The 21,943-nt window shown below is 33.7% G+C and overlaps 1 pseudogene; it reads left to right on the top strand.

Moving 5' to 3' along the window:
- The first annotated feature begins 205 nt into the window (after positions 1–205).
- Positions 206–2,012, top strand: LOC130967281 (isoflavone 3'-hydroxylase-like; annotated as a pseudogene).
- The last annotated feature ends 19,931 nt before the right edge of the window (positions 2,013–21,943 follow it).

The following is a 21,943-nucleotide window of genomic DNA, read 5'->3' as shown; positions in this document are numbered from 1 at the left end:
TTTTCTCACATTTTTTTTTTTGTAATTTCTTCCTCACGTCAGCAGGCTGGGAAACAAGCTAGAATAATTTTATGACAATATAATTGAGAAAGAAACAGTAATAATTTCAACTATAAAAGCACCTCAAAATATTGTTATTTGCATATGCCTTTGAGCAAAGCATTGAAGCACTCATATATAAGTATAACTCTACCTAGCCTCTCTAATGGAACCTTTTTTGTATTACTCCATTTTCACAACTATTGTTGCCTTCGTCATTATCATCACTCTCACCAAGACAAACACAAGCCTCAGTAATAAGAAGAACCTTCCACCATGTCCACCAACACTTCCCATAATAGGCAACCTACACCACTTGAAGCCCCGTGTCCACCGAACTTCTCACGCTCTTTCCCAAACCTACGGCCACATTTTCTCTCTCTGGTTCGGCTCTCGCCTCGTCGTCGTTGTGTCCTGTCCAACCCTAGCCCAACAATGCCTCACCAAATACGACAACGTTTTGGCAAACCGCCCTCGTTTTCTCACCGGAAAGTACCTCTTCTATAACCATACCAGCTTGGTGTTCTCTTCCAACAACGACCACTGGCGCAACCTTCGTCGTATAGCCACCATGGACGTCCTCTCGACACCCCGTCTCAACTCCTTCTTCGAAACTCGAAGGGACGAGGTCACCAGGTTCATAAGAAACCTGGTGGCAGACACGTCCATGGGGTTCGCTAGGGTGCAACTGAGGTCTGAGGCCCAGGATAACGGAGATGTCACTCAACAATATGATGAGGATGCATGGTCTCCGGAAAGAGGAATGAATATGGCGAAGACGACTGCAGCGACAGGGATGACAACAGAGCAGGACGGTTCAGAGAGATCATCAGAGAGATCCTGTCGTTGGTGGATGCGAACAACAAGAGCAACTTCTTGCCTTTGCTTAGGTGGTTTGATTTTGATGGATTTGTGAAGAGATTGAAGAGAGTTGGTGAAGAAGCTGACGTGTTTTGGCAAGGACTCCTTGAAGAGCATCGCAACGGGGAGCATGGTAATAACGATACCATGATACAACATCTCTTGCTTCTTCAAAAATTGCAACCTAACTACTACACGGATCATATTATCAAAGGCCTTATTCAGGTGTACATATGTATAACTTTAGTAAATTAAATTTTCATGGCTAATATTTCCAACTATTTTTTACAGTAAAAACTCATCTTATTTTGATTTGAAGTTAATAAATAAAAATTGTTAGATAATTTAACTAAATTTTTATTTAATTATTCTCAACTATTAGCTTCACGTAAAAACAGGAACTGCATATGAGTTTTTACTATTTTTTATGGACGTTTGTTCATTTGAACCAATATGTTGGACATTACTAATTAAATAAATTAAACTTAGGATATGTTGCTTGCTGGAACAAACACAGCGGTTCTAACTATGGAGTGGACGTTATCCGCTTTGTTGAATCACCCAGAGATATTGAGGAAAGCAAAGGAGGAAATTGACAATCACATAGGCAAAGATCGTTTAGTAGATGAATCAGACATTCCAAATCTTCCTTATCTTCAAAATATTATCCATGAGACACTTAGATTGTACTCTCCAAGTCCATTGTTACTGCCTCATTTTTCTTCAGATGAGGTGAATATTGGAGGATTCACTGTTCCACGTGACACTATAGTGTTAATTAATTCATGATCTATGAGATGAGATCCTAAAATTTGGGGTGATGATGTTGAGTGTTTTAAGCTTGAAAGATTTGAGAAAGAAGGGGAAGCAAACAAGTTAATGGCATTTGGATTGGGAAGAAGAGCTTGCCCTGGATCTGGATTGGCAAATCGTATAATGGGTTTGACATTGGGATTATTGGTTCAATGTTTTGAATGGGAACGACTCAATGATGAAAAAATTAAATTGATATGAGGGAGGACAACGGTTTCACCTTTGCAAAACTGATTCCGTTAGAGGCTATGTGCAAAGCAAGACCAATCAGCAAGAAATTAGTTAAAGATGCAATATGATATTAATTCAAAATAAATATTATTACTTTTATTTTTTAATAATTTCAGTGTGCCACTTTTATTTTATAAATTCGTGTAATTATATATTGCAAAAAATTATACATAATAATATTATAAAAAATAGAATAAGCTCTTAACAGGATATCACTGAAAGATTATAACGATGATAAAAATAATTCCAAATAATACAAAAAATAAATAAACTTTTAAATAATTTAAAAATATGATAAATATAATAAAAAATATTATATTTTTTATAAGTGACAAAATATAAATAACTTGTCTATTTGATTTGATTTTTTTTGAGATATTTAAATAATTATTTCGAAAGTGCATACAAAAAATTAGAGTAAAACTTTATTTTTAAATTATATTTTTGTTTTTTTTTTAAAAATAGGTCATTTATAATTTTTTTTTTAAAAAGTCACGCGACATAAAATTGTTAAATTTTAAAGATGAACAAATTTTATTTTTTTAATAAACTTCACAAAAAGTATTATAAAAAGTCTTACCTTTAATTTTTTAAAAAATATATATTCATCTAATTATTTTTGTCACAATTTTAAATTTTTCAAAAACTTATTTAACATTTGTATCTTTTAAGCTTATTTATCTTTAATAATCTACCTCTATCCTAAAAAATAAAAATAGCAATCTCTTATTTCTATTATCGTCGTTGTCGTTGTCGTCTTATGAAGTATTTGATTTTTTTAAAAATTTTAAAAAAATAATCATTTAATCAATGATAAAAAATTTTAATATTTGAGTTCGTTAAATATTTATGTAAATAAATAATATAAAATTTTTTTGTTAGATTTTATTTTCTATGCATTTAAATTTTAAGTATAATATATAAAAATAATATTTAATAAAATATTTATGTTGAATTTCAAAATTCCTAAAGTATCAAGTTCTAAAATAATAATAATAGTAATAATAATAAAATTTTTAGTATATGATACTATGTACAGTGCCTCTTAAAAAATAATTCCAATAAAAAATACTATGTAAATTTGCTGTGCATATATTTTTATTTATTTTATTATTATTATTATTTGTCTTTGAAAAAAATAGTAAGGACATACGATGAAAATATTTGTCTTGCGAATAGTGCAATTTCGCATACTATTTTCAAAAGTAATATATATTATACTCTTTTTGTACCAAAAGAAGAATATATTAATAATATTATTGACTCAGACAATATGATAGAAGGCTTCGAAAGAGCTATAATTTTGTTTTTCAGAGGAACAAAATTTATAATAAATAATGTACTATTCTCTACTAAGTCTCTAAGAAAGTTATTAAGTTTCAAAGATATTCGTCGAAATAGATATCATATTGAAATAATGAATGAGGAACATCATGATTCATGAGTACGTATGTATCACAACTCATGATTTAAATAAAAAGGTTATCTTAGAAAAGTTACACTCACTTTCATCTGAGTTATATTATACTAAAATTAGTGCAATTAAATCACATGTCATTGTAAACCAGAAGTTTACTAGACCATATGAATTCATAACTTGACATCCTAGAACAACCATGATATGATGAAGAGAATTACTGAAAATTCCTATAGATATTCACTAAAGAATCAAAAGATTCTTAAATCTAGTAAATTTTGTTGTACTGCATATTTTCAGGAAAAACTAATTTTAAGGCTATCACCAATAAAGATTAGATTTGAGTCTTTCGAATTCCTAGAAAGGATTTAAGGCAATATATATGTGGACCTATTCATCCGCCATGTGGATCCTTTAGATATTTTATGGTCATATTAGACGCATCTTCGAGATTGTCACATGTGTGCTTATTGTCTTCTTGCAATCTGACGTTTGCAAGATTATTACTTGTACAAATTATTCTATTAAAAGCACAATTTTCAAAAAATTCAATCAAAACAATTCGTCTTGATAATGTTGGTGAATGCACCTCTCAAGCTTTCGATGCTTATTGAATGGTCAATGGTGTAAGGGTTAAACATCTAGTAGCTCATGTTCATACACAAAATGAACTAGTAGAGTCACTTATTAAACAGCTCCAATTGATTGCTAGACCCTTACTTATGAGAACAAATCTCCCAACCTCTGCTTGGGGCATGCCATTTTATATGCTACAGTACTTATTCGCTTAAGGCCAACAAGTTACTATCAATTCTCTCCTCTACAATTAGCTTTTGGCCAACAACCAAATATTTTTTATTTGGAGATATTTGGATGTACGATATATATTCTAATTGTCCCAATTTTTCGCACTAAAATGGGATCCAAAAAAATTGGAAATTATGTGGGATATGATTCTTCTTTTATAGTGAGGTATCTTGAGATACAAATAGGAGATGTGTTTAAAGTTCAATTTGCAGATTGTCAGTTTAATGAATCAAAATTTTTAACATTAGGGAAGAGAGAATAAACTTCTTGAAAAGGAACTTAATTGGAATGCATCATCCTTGATACATTTAGATCTTGATTAGGACAATGTGAACTAAAAGTTCAAAAGATTATATGTAAGACCCAAATTTTTTAAAAATTTGATTATGAACTAATTTTAAATTATATATTTATTTATAGTTTTAATTTCCGAAATTATTTCATTGAAGATAATCAAAGGCAGCTTTGATTAATTGGAATTTAAAGAAATTAAGGTTTTTATCTAAACTCTATAATTATGGATTATTTTTCTATTTATGACTTTAAGTTTTAGAAATTTAAAAATAATGAGGTTTGAGCCATTTAAATTATAATTTTTATCAAATTTTATAATTATTGAGTTATTCTCTATATTGAAATTATAAAATTAGTAGTTGTTAAATATAAGAATTTTATATAACTTAATTTAAATACTTTATATTTCATAATTTAATACTTTAAGTTTTAGGAATAAAGAAAAATAATTATATTACTATATATTTTCAATTAGAGAAATTGATTGAAAATCAATTAGTATTTTTATACCACAAATAATATTTTAAAGTAATTTTAGAGATTAAATTAGTTTTTCAAATTAATACTCTATGCTCCAATTTTATTAAAATTACCGTACTTTAATTAAACTCAAAATCTTAATTTTATACACAAACCCTAACCCCAATGAAACTACAATTTTTCCCTTTTTCCCTGATGAAACCCTAGCTGCCACCCCCTCTATCAGCAAACAAAAAACAAAACACAAACCAACACACACACCCAGTAAAGGAAAGAAAGAAGAAAAGGGAAATGAGGAAGGGGACTGCCGAGGAGAAGGAGAGGAAGAGAGGGGGAGATGTCCGCACCACCACCCAATCGTCGCCACCATTGCGTCACCGCCTCGCTACCGTCATATTCGCAGGCATGGAGGAAGCCTGTCGCTGCCGTTGTTGCCCGTGAAGTCGACGCTGTCGCGAATCAAAACTGAGGCAAGAGAGAAGGCCACGAATGAGGAGGGAACCGTGCTGTCCAGTCGCCATCTATGAAGCCTGGGTTGCCGTCGTCCATGTTCGCCGTTGTCGTTCATCCTCCCTGCTGCCAGATGCTGTCGCCGTTCGTGAAGAAGAGAGGTAGCTCACGTTGCCTTCAGATCTGCCGTCAGATCCGTGTTCCTCATCGTTTTTGTCACCACGGTCAGTGCCTCGCCATCGCCGCTACTACTGCTGCTATGGCCGCCTGACCGAGCTTCTGCCGCCAAGAAACGCCGTTGCTGCCACTGAGATCCACTACCGATAAGGGTTTTAAGTTGGTTTTCTGTTCCATTGAGTTTCCTGGAACTTCATTACCGCTGGATGTTGTTCAGGTTGCCGTTGCTGCTTGGGATGGCTGCCGGGGCTGCCGCTAGATCAGTTCAGAGACCGTTGGTGTTTCATTTTTCTTATTTGGTAAGTGTTTATGTTTCAGAAACTCCTACGTTAGTATTCTGTTATATTTGGTTATAAACTTTGAGGTTCTGATAACATAGGGTCGTGTTCTGAGCGTTGCATATCACTTTTAAGTTACTGTGGGTGTTGCGAAAGTGACCAGGGACTGAATTTGCGGTTGTTGTTGGTTTCGAGTTGAGAGAAAAGGTTTTGTTGACGCGTTTTAGGTTATTGTTTCGACTTGTCGAGGTAGGAGTTTTTTTATCCAAAATTAATTTAATTAAATTGGAATTGTTATAAATAGATATGATGTGCGAAATGTATTTTTGGTGATTATGTAAGTCTTATAAATTGTCTGATTTGTCTTGGATGAATATGGTTGTCTGTTAGATTGAAATAACGTCTGATTTTGTTAAAATGGAGGTTTCTGATTATTTTGAATTGAAATAATTTTTAATATTTGAAAGTTTAAATTTTATTTATTGGAAACTGATTTGGTCTTGAACCCGTTGGAAAGGGCTGAAGATTGGTTTGGTTAGGACCCAAAAAGGATGGCAAAGTCCAAATTTTAGCGGAGATGCTGCTAAAATTTCTATAAAATTCAAGACTTTGTTTGAAAACATTAATTTGAAAATAATAAATTTTTCTTTGAATTGAATTATTGATAAATGAATTATGTTTGAACTTATTTTGTTTAGAAAATCATTATATTTTGAATGTATTATGAAAAGAATTTTGTTTTGAGTTTGATTTAAAGATGAAAATTCTTATGTTTTGGAAATTGATTTAAGTAAACATATTTGGAAAAGTATTAGTGGATTTAAAAGAAACTTGAATTTTGATTAACAAATTTCACTTGACGACATTTTAGGAAAATTTTGAAGTATTCTCTAAAACTTTGATTATTTAGCAAAATTGAAATAATTTCAAGCCTTTAGAAATAGATTTAAGAATAAAATTGAAATCAGTTTTCGGTTTAAATGATTTAGTTTTGGTTTAAGTGAGTTGGTTTTAAAATTGGTTCGAAATATTTGGATACATGACTTGGTTTGGGTTTAAATTTTATTTTATTTATTTAAATCAAGAAGCTAAGGTTTCAGAGATTTTCAATGAATTTAAGAAAACGGTTTAGGTTATTCTCTCCTAAAGTCTTGAGACTTTGTTGAGGAATTTTATGGCCAAATCCTGATTTAGAAAAGAATGATTTTGAGTCTTTCAAAAGAGATTTTGAATTTGGCATGGTTTTGAAATATTTGGAAGTTTTGCAAAGATATGGTTTGAAAAGTGATTCTTGGCAAGATGTGAATTGAATACGTTTGTTATTTGAAAGCAAATGGGCCAAGAATGATTTTGAAATAAGATATTGAGCCTGATTGATTGTGGATATTATCGAGATTGATGAGTTATTGTTTGGTAGGCGTAAGGGTCGGGTTCGTCCTGCTTGCGCTGAGTTATAGGTATAAGGGCCAAGTTCGTCGCGCTTATACTGAGAGATTTGATATTGATGAGATTGTTGATAAGCCGCTTGTGCCTGACAAGGACGGTTGGTTAATCCCGCTTGTCGAGGTTGCGGCGCCCGCATAAGGTCGGTTGGTTAATCTTGCTTACGTCTAGATGTGAGGCCGGAGGCAGAGTATCCCGCTCACATCCTTTCGGATCACAGGAGTGTGCCCGACATTATATCCATGGGGGTTTCTATATCTATATACGTGATCGAAAGGCGACATTCCCATAGGAATGTGTCGGGTTGGCAATTGAACCAACAATATGATATCACAGTCTGTAGGACGGAAATTCATCATTTGCACCTATGTAACATTGTTTGGGTGTGCATATTGTAATTAGTTTGCCTATGTGAATACTTATGTTAATTGCTAACTGTTATACTTATTGTAATTGCTCTTGATTGTGCTTGAATTATATTAAATGTGATTGTGTTTGATTGGTTGGTTTGTGATGAATTGGTTGATGATTGAGTTGTTTGGGCCGAGGTCATGTTGGATTGGATGGGCTTGAGGCCGTTGTTGGTATGTTTGAGGTCTAGTTCTGTATAAAGTCTTTGACTTGTTCAGCACAGACTTAATGAACCTATGCTTGAAACAGGATGATCATTTATACCACGTAGGTAACTGCTTTCATGTTTGTGGTCTAGAAAAGTATGAAAAATCAAATTCTTACAGTATAGACTTAATTGAACCTATGTTTAGGACATGTTGGTCATTCATACTGTCTAGAAAAACTTTTAAGATTTTACAAGAAAGGAAAAAGGTTTTTAATTTTGAGAAATTTACCAAGTTCTCTTTAAAAAGGATTTCTGGATTTCGAATGTGAACCCATAGTTTTTGGAAAGACTCATGAGACGAGCAATGATCACGGTACTTTAAAAATAGTTTTATTTACGTATCTTATTATAGCAATTCTGTAACTCTATAGTGAGAACCAGCGAGGACAATGTTTTCACTCCCCTACAGGTTTTTCCTTTTCAGGATATGAACGATGAAGTTTCAGAAGAGTTATTTCATTCTCTGCTTTATTCAATATTTTTGTATTATCTTAGTTATTATTTTTTCCTCGCCTTTATCTTTATCAATTTTGTAAGAGGGATAAGAATTTGTGATATGTACGTTTGTAAGTAATTGTTATGTATATATAAAATATTAAAGTATTGTATCGTGTGTATATATATATATATGTATGTATGTATATGTTTCCCATGATAAAGTGTTTCTGTAAAGTTATGTGGTTTTTAAGTTTTTAAACTGTCTCCTATTTTAGTATTAAATATGTTCAGAGTCGTCGTAATACCCAAGCTATCAGAGTGGCGCAGCTGAAAGTGTGACATTTTGATAGTGAAGGTGTTACATTATACATTTGCAAAAAATAGCAAATGAATTGCCTGATACATTTTTTATTACAAAAGGATAACTAAATCCTATAAACCAACTGAAAATGCTCCTATTTGAATTGATGTTCCAGTTGGACAAATGGCCACCGAAATAAATTCACGTCAGAAGCGTGGTAGGCATATCAATTCTAAAGCAAAAATGTCTCAAAAAAAGAAAAGAGGTAAATACAAATCCTATTGAAAAAAAATGAAGACACAGAAAAGATACCAGCAAGTGTCCAAAATTCTAATATAGTTTTGATGTTAGAAGACGTCCAGGTATCTGAAAATTCTGAAAATTATGAAAATGATGAGATCTCGATAAATTATGCCTTTATAAGAGAACAATAGAACCGAAATAAAACAACTGTCAATGAAATATTTGAATATAATTTGGTATTACACATCATGCATGAATGTAAGGATCTTGAGCCAAGAACAGTCGAAGAATGTCAACAAAGAAATGATTGGCCAAAATAGGAAGAAGCTATCAAGGCTGTGTCAGACTCACTTGCAAAGAGTGAAGTGTTTGGACTTGTAATCCGTACACCAGAAGATGTAAAACCTGTTGGATATAGATGGGTATTTTTGAGAAAACGAATGAGAAAAATCAAGTTGTACGCTACAAAGCTCGACTTGTGGCACGGGGTTTTTCATAAAGACCCGGTTACGATTATGAAGAAACATATTCCTTTGTAGTAGATGCAATAACATTGCATTATTTGGTCAATTTATTCGCATACCATAAACTACATATGCATCTAATGGATATGGTGACAACCTATTTATACAGATCATTCATGATATCTATATGAAAATTCTTGAAGGACTAAAGATATCTAAACCATCCAATGAATATTCGCAGGGGTTATACTCAGTTAAATTGCAAAGATCTTTATATAGTCTAAAGCAATCTAGACGAATGTGGTATAATCGTCTTATTGAGTATCTGGCCAAAAAGGGATTCAAGAATGATGATATCTGCCCATGTATTTTCATAAAGAAATCTATATCTGAATTCATTATAATTATTGTGCACGTTGATGATTTAAATATCATTGAAACTCTTGAAAAGATTCCAATAATTATAAAAGCTCTAAAAGAAGAGTTTGAGATGAAAGATCTTGAAAGATTAAATTTTGTCTCGTCCTGCAGATTGAGCATACAAAAAATGGAATATTTATTCATCAAACAACATATACAGAAAAAATCTTGAAAGTTTATATGGATGAGTCACATCCATTAAGTACCCCAATAATCGTAAGGTCTTTAGATGTGAAAATGGATCAATTTCGTCCTAAAGAAGAAAATGAAGATATCCTTGGTACTGAAATACCATATCTCAGTGCTATTGGAGCACTAATGTATCTTGCTAATAATAAATAACTTGATATATCATTTACTGTGAATTTACTAGTAAGGTATAGTTCTTCTCCAAACAGAAGACATTGGAATGGAATCAAACAAATTTTTTTATATTTTCATGGAACAGTTAATATGAAACTGTTTTATCCGTATGAAGCCAAGTCATAATTAGTTGGCTATGCAAATACAGAATACTTGTCTGATCCACACAAAGAAAAATCTCAAATAGGATATCTATTCACATATGGTGATACAGCTATATCATAGAGGTCTACGAAAAAGATGATAGCAGCAACATCCTCTAATCATATGCTAAAATACTAGCGATACATGAAGCAAGTCGCGAGTATTTTTAGCTCAAGAGTTTAATCCAATATATTCTAACATTATGTGGACGGACTAATAGAAAAATAGCTCCAATTGTTCTGTCTGAAAATAATACAGCATGCATTGCTCAACTTAAGGGTGGATACATCAAAGGTGATAGAACAAAACATATTTCTTCCAAATTCTTCTTCACTCATGACCTTCAAAATCAAGGAACAGTTGATATCCAACAAATCCGCTCAAGCGACAATTTGACAGATTTATTTCCAAAGTAACTTTCAAAATTTTTCTTTGAAAGATTGGTACATCAGATTGGAATGTCCCGATTTTAAGATATTAAATAATATCGATAAAAGGGGGATGCTATACTCTTTTTTCTTGGTCAGATTTTTCTCCCTATTGAATTTTTCTTGACAAAATTTTAATGAGGCAGTCCTTATTACAAAGAATATTGTAATATTTTTTATTCACTAAAATATTTTTTATTAGGTTTTTCTTTAATAAAATTTTAATAATACATAATCTTAAATAGACATTTAAAGGAGAGTGTTGTGATATGAATGTCCATTAATAATTTGGACAGCTCAATTTCTCAAGAAGAAGAAAGGTTCAAATTTTTAAATAGATCAAATTAATGAAGTTTAAAAATATGAGTTTAGTACGTATATAAATAGGAATAAGACCTCTGACATTTTACACAACAACAATACTAATATAAAATACTTCTCTCTTTCTCTCTTTATATATGCACTGTTATGTATATTAATAAATATTAACACTAAAAATTTTTATTTATATTTTTTATTTTATATTTATTTATTTATTTTACAACAAAAATATATATGTATATCATAATTATTTTTATATATAGGAGTAGGCGAGTAGTCATTAGGGGTGAAAAAAGGCTAGGCGGCCTGCCAGGGACCTGCAGCCTGGCCTATGTTTGGCCTGACCTGGATTAGCCTGTTATAAAATAGACACAGATTCAAGCTCTTATAAAAGTCTTATTATGTTAATAAGCCAGGTCCAAGCACATTAATTAATCTTATTGGCCTGTCAGGACCTTTTAATACATAATTACATATATAAATAATTTTTTTATTATTAACAAAATTATGAGATATTTTAAATTTATTATATTTAATTATAAATAGTTTTGTATATTTTAAATATTTTAAAGTTTAAAATTTTTTATAAATATTAAATATGACATTTTACATATAAATATGTTTTCTAAAAATATCTTTTAAATAATATTTTTATTTTTATAAAAATAATAGCAAACTTTTTAAAAGATTTCAGACCAAATTAAACTAAATAACAGATCAGGTTTAATACTTTAAAAAAAATCTATACCAAATTACTAAAAACAAAACCTGATCTACCTAGCCTGTTTTCGCCCCCCTAATACCCATCCTAATATACCCTATTTAGCACAAATATGTCTTCTTCTACGTGGAAGAAAAATACGATGATGGGGGTGTATATGCTAGTGAGGCTCAGACCATATAAATTCATTACAATAATGCTGCCCATATTTAAAGTAACCTGATCTATGTTCATTGTATCACATGTCGTATGCTATATGTAAAATATTATAAAATTATCAGAATTATTATTTATTATTATTTTTAATTATTAATTTAATTTTTAATATAATAATTTAATAATATATTTTAATTTATATTTTTAAATATTAATAACTAAATAATAATAAAAAATAATAAATTTTAATAATCATTTAATATTTCTACTCAATTTGGTGTAACTAAAAAGGATTAAGTACAATTTTTGTTCGTAAAATAGAGGCTGAAATTTTTTTTCGTTTTTAACTTTTTTTACATTCGAATTCATTCTTAAAATTTAGCTTGATTTTAAAATTATCTTTCGGATTAAAATACCCTTCCTCTTCTTCTTCTCTTTTCCCTTTCTCTTCTCCATAAGAACATCATCTCTTCTTTTTTTCTTCTTTTTTGTCAAAGCATGGGCAACAACAATAATAAAACAATGTAATAAACATAAAAAAAATCAAAAGCAAAATAAATAAAAGAAACAGAATCAGAAACAGAAGCATCAACCAAAACAAAAACAATAAAAGGACCACAGAAACAAAAGCAAAAGCATCATTTCTTCTTCTTTTTAGATACACATGATATTGTTGTTTCAAATGGTTGGGTATATTAGTATGAGAAGATGACAAAATCTTATATTTGTGTAGTGGTTTCAAGGCACGATTAGATCGCTTTCTTTAGAGAGATATTTGTCCCTACACTTAGTTGCTATAAGGTTGATGACAATATTCTCCCATGATACAATGAAACCTAAGAATTTTCTTAATTAGCAATAGTAAGAAATTCTCAACTGTCTTGAACAAAGAAAATTTCTTAATAGTGGATTAAAATGTACACTTAGTACTTGTATTTCTGAAATAGTGGACAATGACTTATTTATACATATTGCACGTAGCAATTATGATTAGTTACATATACAAATGGTTGTGTCTTTTCTATTGTCAATAGATACAATGTTTTGAATATACACAATTCTTAAAGAGTTGTGTTCCTTTAGCCAATAGACACAATGTTTTGAACATACACAATCCTTAAAAGGTTGTGTCTTTTCAACCAAATGGTACTAAACGGTTAGTAACCGTTTATTAATATTAATAATAATATTAATAATAATATCAATAATATTAATAATATTAATTAATCAAATTTTTAAATACCCTTTAATCCCCCACTATTTATAAAATTTAAATGTCATACAAGTATATGCATAAAGAATGTGTCACTAAGATTAAACATTCTTTTAGTGTAAATTTTAAAGTTCTAACGAAGTAATAGGTGTCTAATCGATTAAACCTATACTCTATATGCTAGTACCAAAAATCACACACATTACTTATACCCTCCAAGTTCAAGAGTTTATAATTTTAAGCACTTGTATGGCCTTGTGCTCATCCTGGTTTCATGAATATTTACGAGAATAAAACCTTTAAAATTCTCGATTAGAGCGGCACCACTCTTATATTCATATAGGTGGAATCTTTTGATAGATAATATTATCATTCCATTAAGAGTTTAAACTCATCACCCTCCTAATTTATTGTAAATAGCACTAAATTCTATACCTTAGTACTCCAATTGCTAAATAACTTGTTATTACCCATTAAACCTTGAAACTAGTGGTCTACTAGAATAAGGTCGGGTTCCCATCATTTAGCAATAATAGGTTTTAATCCTATTTTAGCAGTAATTTCTTTAATTTTATCCTTTGACAAACCTTTAGTCAAAGGGTCTGCTAAATTTTCTTTAGATCTTATATTATATAACAAATTTTTTAACCATTTCGCTTCTTTATCTGCGGCTGATAAAGCTAAAAACTCAGCCTCCATAGTAGAATGTGTAATACATGTTTGTTTCTTTGAGGCCCAACTTATTACTCCACCACCTATGGTGAAAATCCATCTTAAAGTGGGTTTATTGTCACTAAGATTTGTAATCCAACTTGCCTCAGAATAACCTTCTAAAACTGCGGGATAATCACTATAATGTAATCCTAAGTTTATGATTTTCTTGAGATAACCAAGAACACTTGTTATAGTTTTTCAATGTTGATTGCTAGGCTTTCCTGTAAACCTTGATAATTTGCACACAGCAAATGCTATATCAGGTCTAGTACAATGCACTGCATACATTAAACTTCCTATAGCACTAGCATATTCTAATTGTGCTATAGGTCTTCCCATGTTTCCTTCTAATTTAAGATTAGGATCATATAGCGTATTTGATTCTTTAATTGTGAGATAATCAAACTTTTCCAATACCTTTTTGATATAATGAGATTGACTTAAAGTAAAGCCAACTTCATTCTTATGCACCTTTATGCCTAATATTGTATCAACTTCATTCAAATCCTTTATCTTGAATTTAGAAGTTAGATACTCCTTCATTATACGAATTCCTTCTAAATTTGTTCCGATGATTAACATATCATCAACATATAAACAAATGATTACTCCATAATCTTTAGTAAATTTTGAGTAAATACATTTATCCGCACTATTATATGAAAAGGCATTTGATAACATCACTGAATCAAACTTCTCATGCCATTGTTTAGGCGCTTGTTTTATCCCATACAAAGACTTAATTAATTTGAAAATTTTCTTTTCATTTCTGGGTAGCACATAGCCTTCCGGTTGCTCCATATAAATTTTTTCATTAAGATCTCCATTTAGAAAAGCCGTTTTAACATCCATTTGATGTATACAAAACTTATGTATGGATGCTAATGCTATAAGAGCCCTAATAGAAGTCATTCTTGCCACAGGTGCGTAGGTGGTGCGCGAAATTGTGATTCACTACACAACTTTGCACAACTAACCAGCAAGTGCACTGGGTCGTCCAAGTAATAAACCTTACGCGAGTAAGGGTCGATCCCACGGAGATTGTTGGTATGAAGCAAGCTATGGTCACCTTGTAAATCTTAGTCAGGCAGACTCAAATGGGTATAGTGATATACGAATAAAGCATAAAGATAAAGATAGAGGTACTTATGTAATTCATTGGTAGGAACTTCAGATAAGCGTATGAAGATGCCTTCCCTTCCGTCTCTCTGCTTTCCTACTGTCTTCATCCAATCCTTCTTACTCCTTTCCATGGCAAGCTTATGCAAGGGTTTCACCGTTGTCAGTGGCTACCTCCCATCCTCTCATTGGAAATGTTCAACGCACCCTGTCACGGCACGGCTATCCATCTGTCGGTTCTCAATCAGGCCGGAATAGAATCCAGTGATTCTTTTGCGTCTGTCACTAACGCCCCGCCCTCAGGAGTTTGAAGCACGTCACAGTCATTCAATCATTGAATCCTACTCAGAATACCACAGACAAGGTTAGACCTTCCGGATTCTCTTGAATGCTGCCATCAGTTCTCGCCTATACCACGAAGATTCCGATTAAAGAATCCAAGAGATAAACACTAGAGCCTCGTATGCTTGTAGAACAAGAGTGGTTGTCAGTCACTTTGTTCATGAGTGAGAATGATGATGAGTGTCAATCATCACCTTCATCAAGTTGAAGAACAAGTGATATCTTGGACAAAGAGCAAGCGGAATTGAATAGAAGAACAATAGTAATTGCATTAATACTCGAGGTACAGCAGAGCTCCACACCTTAATCTATGGTGTGTAGAAACTCCACCGTTGAAAATACATAAGAACAAGGTCTAGGCATGGCCGTGAGGCCAGCCTCCCAATGAGGGTTCAATCATCAAAACATGATCAAAAGATGAAAATACAATAGTAAAAGGTCCTATTTATAGGAAACTAGTAGCCTAGGGTGTACAGAGATGAGTAAATGACATAAAAAATCCACTTCCGGGCCCACTTGGTGTGTGCTTGGGCTGAGTAATGAAGAATTTTCGTGTAGAGACTCTTCTTGGAGTTAAACGCCAGCTTTTATGCCAGTTTGGGCGTTTAACTCCCAATTAGGTGCCAGTTCCGGCGTTTAACGCTGGAATTTCTTGAGGTGACTTTGAACGCCGGTTTGGGCCATCAAATCTTGGGCAAAGTATGGACTATCATATATTGCTGGAAAGCCCAGGATGTCTACTTTCCAACGCCGTTGAGAGCGCACCAATTGGGCTTCTGTAGCTCCAGAAAATCCACTTCGAGTGCAGGGAGGTCAGAATCCAACAGCATCTGCAGTCCTTTTCAGTCTCTGAATCAGATTTTTGCTCAGATCCCTCAATTTCAGCCAGAAAATATCTGAAATCACAGAAAAACACACAAACTCATAGTAAAGTCCAGAAAAGTGAATTTTAACTAAAAACTAATAAAAATATAATAAAAACTCAACTAAAACTATTAAAAACATACTAAAAACAATGCCAAAAAGCGTATAAATTATCCGCTCATCACAACACCAAACTTAAATTGTTGCTTGTCCCCAAGCAACTGAAAATCAAATAAGATAAAAAGAAGAGAATATACTATAGACTCCAAATTATCAATGAAACTTAGCTCCAAATTAGATGAGCGGGACTAGTAGCTTTTTGCCTCCAAACAGTTTTGGCATCTCACTTTATCCTTTGAAATTCAGAATGATTGGCTTCTTTAGGAACTCAGAATCCAGATAATGTTATTGATTCACCTAGTTAAGTATGATGATTCTTGAACACAGCTACTTATTGAGTCTTGGCCGTGGCCCAAAGCACTCTGTCTTCCAGTATTACCACCGGATACATACATGCCACAGACACATAATTGGGTGAACCTTTTCAGATTGTGACTCAGCTTTGCTAAAGTCCCCAATTAGAGGTGTCCAGGGTTCTTAAGCACACTCTTTTTGCCTTGGATCACAACTTTATTTCTTTCTTTTTTCTTTCTTTTTCTCTTTCTCCCTTTTTTTTTCGTTTTTCTCCTTCTTCTTCCTTTTTTTTTGTATTCACTGCTTTTTCTTGCTTCAAGAACCATTTTTATGATTTTTCAGATCCTCAGTAACATGTCTCCTTTTCCATCATTCTTTCAAGAGCCAACAATTTTAACATTCATGAACCACAAATTCAAAAGACATATGCACTGTTCAAGCATACATTCAGAAAACAAAAAGTATTGTCACCACATCAAACTAATTAAGCTAGTTTTAAAGATGAATTCGAAATCCTGTACTTCTTGTTCTTTTGTAATAAAAACAGTTTTCTTTTAAGAAAGGTGATGGATTTCATAGGACATTCATAACTTTAAGGCATAGACACTAAGACACTAATGATCATAAGATACAAACATGGATAAGCATAAAGCATAATTTTCGAAAAACAGAAAAATAAAGAACAAGGAGATTAAAGAACGGGTCCACCTTAGTGATGGCGGCTTGTTCTTCCTGTTGAAGATCCTATGGAGTGCTTGAGCTCCTCAATGTCTCTTCCTTGTCTTTGTTGCTCCTCTCTCATGATTCTTTGATCTTCTCTAATGATGATGGAGTGTTCTTGATGCTCCACCTTTAGTTGTCCCATGTTGGAACTCAACTCTCCTAGGGAGGTGTTAATTTGCTCCCAATAGTCTTGTGGAGGAAAGTGCATCCCTTGAGGTATCTCAGGGATCTCTTGATGAGAGGGGTCTCTTGTTTGCTCCATCCTTTTCTTAGTGATGGGCTTGAGGTCATGCCTTCTCAGTTGAACCGGCTTTGGATGCCATAAATGGTTATGGAAGAACAAAAAGCAATGCTTTTACCACACCAAACTTTAAAAGGTTTGCTCGTCCTCGAGCAAAAGAAGAAAGAAGAGAGTAGAAGAAGAAGAAATGAGGAAGAAGGGAATGGCTTTGTGTTTCGGCCATTAGGGGAAGAAGTGGTGTTTAGGTGGTGTGAAAATGAAGGAGTGAAGAAGGGTTTATGGGGAAGAGGTATTGAGGTGATTGGTGAATGGGTGAAGAAGAAGAGAGAGTGTGGTGGGTTGGTGGGGATCCTGTGGGGTTCACAGATCCTGAGGTGTCAAGGAAAAGTCATCCCTGCACCAAATGGCATCAAAAATCACGTTTTGAGCCATTTCTGGCGTTAAACGCCGGGCTGGTGCCCATTTCTGGCGTTTAACGCCAGGTTCTTGCCCCTTCCTGGCGTTTAACGCCAGTCTGGTGCCCCTTTCTGGCGTTAAACGCCCAGAATGGTGCCAGACTGGGCGTTAAACGCCCAACTGCTACCCTCACTGGCGTTTAAACGCCAGTGAGTTCTTCCTCCAGGGTGTGTTGTTTTTCTTCCTGTTTTTCATTCTGTTTTTGCTTTTTCAATTGATTTTGTGACTTCTTATGATCATCATCCTACAAAAAAAACATAAAATAACAAAGGAAAATATATAAAATATAATCATTGGGTTGCCTCCCAACAAGCGCTTCTTTAATGTCAGTAGCTTGACAGAGAGCTCTCATGGAGCCTCACAGATACTCAGAGCAATGTTGGAACCTCCCAACACCAAACTTAGAGTTTGAATGTGGGGGTTCAACACCAAACTTAGAGTTTGGTTGTGGCCTCCCAACACCAAACTTAGAGTTTGACTGTAGGGGCTCTGTTTGTCTCTGATTTGAGAGAAGCTCTTCATGCTTCTTCTCCATGGTGACAGAGAGATATCCTTGAGTCTTAAACACATAGGATTTTTCATTCACTTGAATGATCAGTTCACCTCCATCAACATCAATCACAGCCTTTGCTGTGGCTAGGAAGGGTCTGCCAAGGATGATGGATTCATCCATGCACTTCCCAGTCTCTAGGACTATGAGATCAGTAGGGATGTAATGGTCTTCAACTTTTACCAAAACATTCTCTACAAGTCCATGAGCTTGTTTTCTTGAGTTGTCTGCCATCTCTAGTGAGATTCTTGCAGCTTGCATCTCAAAGATCCCTAGCTTCTCCATTACAGAGAGAGGCATGAGGTTTACACTTGACCCTAAGTCACACAGGGCCTTCTTGAAGGTCATGGTGCCTATGGTGCAAGGTATTGAAAACTTCCCAGGATCTTGTCTCTTTTGAGGTAATTTCTGCCTAGACAAGTCATCCAGTTCTTTGGTGAGCAAAGGAGGTTCATCCTCCCAAGTCTCATTTCCAGATAACTTGTCATTTAGCTTCATGATTGCTCCAAGGTATTTAGCAACTTGCTCTTCAGTGACATACTCATCCTCTTCAGAGGAGGAATACTCATCAGAGCTCATGAAAGGCAAAAGTAAGTCCAGTGGAATCTCTATGGTCTCATTTTGAGCCTCAGATTCCCATGATTCCTCATTGGGGAACTCAATGGAGGCCAGTGGACGTCCAGTGAGGTCTTCCTCAGTGGCGTTCACTGCCTCTTCTTCCTCCCAGAATTCGGCCATGTTGATGGCTTTGCACTCTCCTTTTGGATTTTCTTCTGTGTTGCTTGGGAGAGTACTAGAAGGGAGTTCAGTAACTTTCTTGCTCAGCTGTCCCACTTGTGCCTCCAAATTCCTAATGGAGGACCTTGTTTCAGTCATGAAACTTTGAGTGGTTTTGATTAGATCAGAGACCATGGTTGCTAAGTCAGAGGTATTCTGCTTAGAATTCTCTGTCTGTTGCTGAGAAGATGATGGAAAAGGCTTGCCATTGCTAAACCTGTTTCTTCCACCATTATTGTTGTTGAAACCTTGTTGAGGTTTCTCTTGATTCTTCCATGAGAAATTTGGGTGATTTCTCCATGAAGAATTATAGGTGTTTCCATAGGAGTCTCCTAGGTAATTCACCTCTTCCATTGAAGGGTTCTCAGGATCATAAGCTTCTTCTTCAGAGGAAGCATCCTTAGTACTGCTTGGTGCATTTTGCTTTCCAGACAGACTTTGAGTAATCAAATTGACTTGTTGAGTCAATATCTTATTCTGAGCCAGTATGGCATTCAGAGTATCAATCTCAAGAACTCCTTTCTTCTGACTAGTCCCATTGTTCACAGGATTCCTTTCAGAAGTGTACATGAATTGGTTATTTGCAACCATTTCAATGAGCTCTTGAGCCTCTGCAGGCGTCTTCTTCAGATGAAGAGATCCTCCAGCCGAGCTATCCAAAGACATCTTGGATAGTTCAGAGAGACCATCATAGAAAATACCTATGATGCTCCATTCAGAAAGCATGTCTGAGGGACACTTTCTGATTAATTGTTTGTATCTTTCCCAATCTTCATAGAGGGATTCTCCATCCTTCTGTCTGAAGGTTTGGACTTCCACTCTAAGCTTACTCCATTTTTGAGGTGGAAAGAACTTTGCCAAGAAGGCATTGACTAGCTTTTCCCAAGAATCCAGGCTTTCTTTAGGTTGTGAGTCCAACCATATTCTAGCTCTGTCTCTTACAGCAAAAGGGAATAGCATCAGTCTATAGACCTCAGGGTCAACCCCATTAGTCTTGACTGTGTCACAGATTTGCAAGAATTCAGCTAAAAACTGATGAGGATCTTCCATTGGAAGTCCATGGAACTTGCAATTCTGTTGCATTAGAGAAACTAATTGAGGCTTAAGCTCAAAGTTGTTTGCTCCAATGACAGGGATAGAGATGCTTCTCCCATAGAAGTCGGGAGTAGGTGCAGTAAAGTCACCCAGCACCTTCCTTGCATTGTTGGCATTGTTGTTGTTTTCGGCTGCCATGTCTTCTTCTTCTTTGAAGAATTCAGTCAGGTCCTCTACAGAGAGTTGTGCCTTAGCTTCTCTTAGCTTTCGCTTCAAGGTCCTTTCAGGTTCAGGGTCAGCTTCAACAAGAATGCCTTTGTCTTTGTTCCTGCTCATATGAAAGAGAAGAGAACAAGAAAATGTGGAATCCTCTATGTCACAGTATAGAGATTCCTTGAGGTGTCAGAGGAAAAGAAAGGTAGAAGACAGAAGTAGAAAATTCGAACTTGTCCAAGAAGAGGGAGTTCGAATTTTTACATGAAGGAATAGTGTTAGTCCATAAATAGAAGGATGTGAGAAGAAGGGAAGTAATTTTCGAAAATTAAGTAAAAGATTTTGAAAACATTTTGAAAAACACTTAATTGATTTTCGAAAATAAGAGTGGAAAAGAAATCAAGTGATTTTTGAAAAAGATTTTGAAATTAGAAGTTAAAAAGATATGATTGAAAACTATTTTGAAAAAGATGTGATTAAAAAGATATGATTGAAAAGTTATGCTTTTAAAAAGATGTGATTGAGAAGATATGATTTGAAAAATATTTTAAAAAAAAGATTTGATTTGAAAACAATTTTAAAAGATATGATTTTAAAGATTAATGACTTGCCTAACAAGAAAAGATATGATTCAAACATTAAAACCTCTCTCAACAGAAAAGGCAACCTACTTAAAATGTTCAATCAAATCATTAATTGTTAGCAAGTATCTTTGAAAAAGGAAAGAAATTGATTTTGAAAACATTTGATTGAAAAGATTTGATTTGAAAAAGATTTGATTTTGAAAAACTTTGAAAATTTGAAAAAAATTTGATTTGAAAAACAAAATCTTCCCCCTTGTGCCATCCTGGCGTTAAACGCCCAGAATGGTGCACATTCTGGCGTTTAACGCCCAAACTACTACCCTTTTGGGCGTTAAACGCCCAGCCAGGCACCCTGGCTGGCGTTTAAACGCAGTTTGTCTTCTTCACTGGGCATTTTTGAATGCCCAGCTTTTTCTGTATAATTTCTCTGCAGTATGTTCTGAATCTTCAATTCTCTGTGTTATTGACTTGAAAAAACACAAATTAAAAATATTTTTGGATTTTTAATAATGAGGAATAATCAAAATGCAAATAAAATCAAATAACAATGCATGCAAGACACCAAACTTAGCAGTTTGTATACTACTGACACTAACAAAATGAGAATGCATATGAGAAACAACAAAACACTCAAGTCAATAGAATTCAAAGATCAAAACAAGAAAATCATCAAGAACAACTTGAAGATTAATTAAGACACATGCATAAATTCGAAAAATGCAAGAAGAACAGAAACATGCAATTGACACCAAACTTAAAATGAGACACTAGACTTAAACAAGAAATATTT

This window comes from Arachis stenosperma, chromosome 3 (genome assembly GCF_014773155.1).
Source record: "Arachis stenosperma cultivar V10309 chromosome 3, arast.V10309.gnm1.PFL2, whole genome shotgun sequence".
NCBI classification, from domain to species: Eukaryota; Viridiplantae; Streptophyta; class Magnoliopsida; order Fabales; family Fabaceae; genus Arachis; species Arachis stenosperma.
This window is presented reverse-complemented; position numbering and strand designations above follow the sequence as displayed.